This window comes from Diaphorina citri, unplaced genomic scaffold (assembly GCF_000475195.1).
Source record: "Diaphorina citri unplaced genomic scaffold, Diaci psyllid genome assembly version 1.1 scaffold787, whole genome shotgun sequence".
NCBI classification, from domain to species: domain Eukaryota; kingdom Metazoa; phylum Arthropoda; class Insecta; order Hemiptera; family Psyllidae; genus Diaphorina; species Diaphorina citri.
Window position 1 is genome coordinate 110,112 of NW_007378220.1, and position 5,456 is coordinate 115,567.

Below are 5,456 nucleotides of genomic sequence, written 5' to 3' on the forward strand. Positions count from 1 at the left end.
GGTTTTGAATACCCTCCGCCAGCATTTTTTTTTTTTGCCCAAAAAAAAAAAAAAAAAAAAAAAAAAAACAGGGAAAGGACGTTAGATCTTAGTCCCCTCATAATGACCTGGTAATTGTGACGTTAATGTGGGCACAAACATGGCTTTAAGGTCAATGAAATGGATGTTTGACTTGGGCTAGGGTCTACAATCTCATGTTGGTACTTATTTTCCACTCAGGTGCTAGGTTAACACAAGAGCAGCATAAAATAACCTGTCTCGGTGGTGTAGTGGTCAAAACGCTCGCCTGGTAAACAGGAGGGCGTGGGTTCAATCCCAGCCGAGGTATGGAATTTTATCCTCAATATAATTTGAGAATTTGACCACAATAATAGTAGTAGCCTACTGCTGGAGTAAAGGGACTTTTCAGTCCTATGCGAGCAGTATAAATAAGCACTATTATTTGCGATCGAAATACGAGTGGATTTTTTTCTCTCTCATGGTGGGCATTGAACTTCCTGCATGACAAGTGAGCGCGATACTACTGGACTAACTGTGCTCCTCCTAGAGGAGGAGAACTATCGATAGTCAGCGCCATCGATAGTTATCGACAGTTTTTTTATTACATATTTTTTTCCTTGTTTCTAAAGGTCTTATCCCCCAAAAAGACCCAACCTAACCTAATTTAAAGAAAATTATCAACTGTACACGTATTAATTTTAATTTAGGTCACAGGGTTTTATTTCAACTTTTTTTTTTACACTTTTCACTTCTAAAACGAAAAATGTGCAGAAAAAAACTATCGATAGTCAAGCCTCAACTATCGATAGCGTTCGATAGTCAAAAGTATCGATAGTGCTATCGACAGTTCTCTTTCTCTAGCTCCTCCCATGTTACCTCTGAGCAGAGTTGGAGACTGCTACGCCTCCGGAACGACGGAATCTTCAATACGATGACTATCCGATTCTAACGAAATTTGGCCAATGTTTCACGTTTAAAAAAAGCTCATTCGCTCGTTCTACAGTTCACTAAAATCTCTAGTGTGTAGGAGTCTGTATTTACCTTGCTAGACAGTAGGCCGCGTCCAGAAAGCAATCACTTGGCTTCTTCTCCTGATGCTGAAACAAATACCAATGCGAAGTATAATGTGTTAAAGCAGGTGTATATATTTTTAATATTAAGTTTGCCCAGAGTCGCTACAAGTCTAAAGTACCTACTCAATAGTCCTCATAAGGCTGAGCGTACCTCAAACTCCAAGAGGAGAGCCGAAAAAAACTTGGATCCCGCCGAGAATCGAACCCGGGACCTTCGGCGTGCAAGCCTAGTGATACCGACTAAGTCTCAGAGGTTGCTCTCAGTACTTTCTAATCTTGGGTGGGACTGTAACTCCGACGTCAAAGTAGTTCAGTAGAGCCTAGGGGTGGGAGTAGTTCAGCAGAGCCTAGGGGTGGGAGTAGTTCAGTAGAGCCTAGTGTAATAGTGATACCCACTAAGCCACGGAGGTAACTAACTTTTCATCCACTTATACTAGACCGATTGAATTGAAACTTAGGTTGTCCTTTTTTTTTGTCTAAAATTTTTCACACTGAACCGCTAGTGTGAACGGATCCTTACCGGTGATTCCAGCAGAGCTAACATAGCGTATACATAGTCCGACGCTTGTATTTTCGTTCGATAGCCATGCAAGAGTGTGAACAGACATAGTACTATGTGTTGGAGTTAAAGCAGGTATATATTTAAGATTAAGTTTGCCTAGAGCGAGAATTGAATTAGTATTAGTATTAGTATTAGTATTAATAGTGCTTTATTTATTCATATTTTTAACAGTAGGTACAATATTACAATATGGATGCGTGAGGTACAATATTACAATATCCTCACGATGGATGCGTGGTCCTCACGATGGATGCGTCTACGCCGCAGGACTACCTGGTGTCAATGTCTGCAACAACGTCACCAGCCAAAGGCCATCAACCCCCCTCAGCAACAGCGACAATCATCAAATTTTCCACTTCGGAGCAGCCATCTCCTGCCTCCCTGCTCCGTTTACTACTACTCATGGCAGGAATTGAATCCAATCCAGGACCTTCTACCCCTGGTAACATCTGGTTATGTGCAATCTGTAAGTTACCAATTCATCCCAACTCAACATCAGTGCAATGCAACAAATGTAAACAATGGTGCCACCTCAGAGTCTGTACTAGTCTCCAATCACACAGACAATGGACAACGTCTTTCATTGGCTCGTGCTGTCTCCTTTTTAATAGAGGAAACTGCACCTGTTGAGAGTGGAGAGGAGGACAATATAGAAGAAAGCTAGCAGTTCTGTTCTGAGAACTAACTTTATCTGTTTAGGATAAAATCCGGCAAGGGTGGGTATCGAACCCACAACTTAGCGCTTACAAGTCAGACACGCTACCCTCCAAACTGAAAGGTGTTCGAAAGGCCATCTGGTTCAAGTTTAAATAGATTCGAGTTAAATACATAATTTGTTTACATCATCGATGGAACTTGCGAGGGTACAAAATATTTGATAGAGGGAACTGTAACTGCTGAGGTCTTAGGACTATTTCACATCTAGACTGCAACTTGTAGTATACGGCAGTTTTCATGTTGAGGGCTACATAGTCTTATGGGCCTGTTCACACTTAAACTTCAAGTTTATGTTGTGAGAAGACTATGTAGCCCGGGCCTGTTCACACTTAAACTTCAAGTTTAAGTTGTGAGAAGACTATGTAGCCCATAAGACTATGTAGCCCTCAACATGAAAATTGCCGTATACTACAAGTTGCAGTCTAGATGTGACATCCGCCTTATCGTCCCGAAATCGAAGAGAGAAGCCAGCCGTTCCAAGAACGAACCTTATAGGATACATCTTTCAGCTGAGCAAGGATTGAAGAGCGGATACAAACTTGTGTCTATCACTCTTATGTATGGAAATAATGGAGGAATCAAAATAGTCAAAGCTAACTCTCGCATTAGTTCTTTCTGAAGCCTGCTCGAACGCTCTGCCGAAGAAACTGAAACACAAAATAAAATACAAATCAAATAAATAAAATCAAATCAAGAATTCTTTTTAGTAAAGCAGGGCCTTTTCATAACCTTTGTGAATATCACAGCACAGCATTACTTAGTACCTCCTTTGCTTTCAATTTCCAAGCATCCATTCCAGGATACAAAAAAAAGTAATCCATATTTCAATAATCTTTTTCCACTGGTAATGCCGCTACTGGTCGATACTCGATTATTCTCATAAGACCGAGTACAGAGTGCGCCCCGTATTCTACGCGGAGCCGAAAAAACTTCTCCTTGCCAGCCTAGTTAGCTTAGTTGGTAGTGCGTCTGCCTTGTAAGCGCTAGGCCGCGGGTTCGATTCCCGCCCGGGGCGGATCATCCACGACTCAATTCTCTATAAAACTTTCATGCTACCTCCTTCCCTTCCAGATGAAGTCATAGAGCAACAATGTATCTCAGTACACTCAGGAACAACCGAACTCAAAATAATAAATGTGTACATACCACCTATCAGTAGCTGTCCAAGTGGATACCGAGCCAGTATATCTCATCTTCTCAACTCTGATGACACGATCATTGTTGGTGACTTCAATGGACACCACAACACCTGGGACTCATACTTAACATCAGATCGGAGAGGTGAAGACCTTGCAGCTGAAATTGAACAATCTGACTTTGGAATACTGAATGACGAACAGCAGTACACTCGTCTTGTTGGTGACCAGATCTCCTCACCAGATTTCTCACTTGCTAGCACATCCCTTCTGCAAACTACTGACTGGAATGCCAACATCAAACTTAGCTCAGACCATCTACCGATTACCATCAGTATTCTAAGAACCATACAGAAAATCAAATCTGAGAACAAAACGTTTATCAACTTTGTTAAAGCTAACTGGGATGGGTTCCTAGAGTACACTGAGAGCAGATTCGAACGTGAACCACTGCCCACAAATGTAATCAAAGGAGAAAAAGTCTTCAGTAATATTCTGAACAAAGGCAGAAAACTTCATGTGCCGACTGGAAGAATACCTAATATCATTCCGAATTTTCCCACAGAAGCAATAAACTTGGCAGAAGAAAGAGATATTATCCGGCAAGCCAACCCAAATGACCCCAAAATTAAAATCTTAAATAAGCAAATAGCAGAAACAGTACGCGAGCATAAGAAAAACAAATGGCTCAAACACTTGAAAGAAGCAACCTTCAATCGTGGTGCAAAAAATCTTTGGAAAACCACTAAGAACCTCATGAATTCGAACATTACATCTCCAAAGAATAATACTATCCACTTCAATCAAATACCCACACCTGATGCCAAAACATGTGCTAATCAATTCAACAAACAGTTCACTGCTTATGGCAACAACAAAGGAAAAGCCAGAAGACAAACTAACAGGAAATTCAAAGTTAAGGAGACAAACACCGCCTTAAGAATAACAACTGGATGTGTACTAATGTCCAACATAGATCATCTTCACAATGAGACGTTAATCCTGCCAGTCAAACCCCACAACCTGATGATGTCAGAACAGTATCTCTTGTCTAGTCATGTGGAGGGACATCCTAGCAATTCCCTAGTCACTAAACCCCGACCTCCACGCAATATTAAGAGATCCGTGATGTCATTAAAACCCAACATCAACTGTTTCCTACCATATCCAACAATAGATAAGGAACACTTGAAAATCTGCAATGGCGAAATTCATACCAAAACAGTAGAGGACACAATCCAGAACTTCAAACCTAATAAAGTCCTAAATGAAGCTCCCCCACCTATAGCAAAAGAAGAAAAGGAACTACCAAGGAAAACCAGAGCGAAACTAGCACAACTAAAGAATGGGTTAATTTTAGAGAAAATAAAATGGATTTTTTTTTTAATAGCATTTATTAAATTGTGATACGCCGACCCTATTTAAATGGGAAAAGGCTAGGAAGAGTATAAAGACAATTTATTAAATTGCAATAAAATGGGTTAAATATGGGCAGGAGGAAACTCCGTAGCTGAGTGGGTATCACACTAGGCTTGCAAACCGGAGGCCCCGGGTTCGATTCCCGGCGGAGTCAAAGTTTTTTCGCTTCTGTGCTTGGAATACAGGGCGCGGTGCAGTCAGCCTCGTGAGGACAATTGAGGAGCTACTTCAATCGAGTAGCGACCAGTGGCGGCATTACCAGAGAAACAAAAAAATATAGAAATGACAAAAAAAAAAAAGTCATGGAAGCTCTTAGTAGTGCTGTAATATCCACAAAAAAAAAACTTCTAGATACCGAGATAAATCGATTAAAAAATACCGATAAATCGTGAAATTTGACGTCACGGCATACGCTCCCGTAGGTGATGACGTCATAATTCAAGACTCCCGCTTCGTTTGTTTGTGCGCAACCGTTTCTGCGCATTTTGACGTGAAATCTGACGTCACAACTATTTGAACTTTTTCATTAGAACAGCAATTAAAAATTGA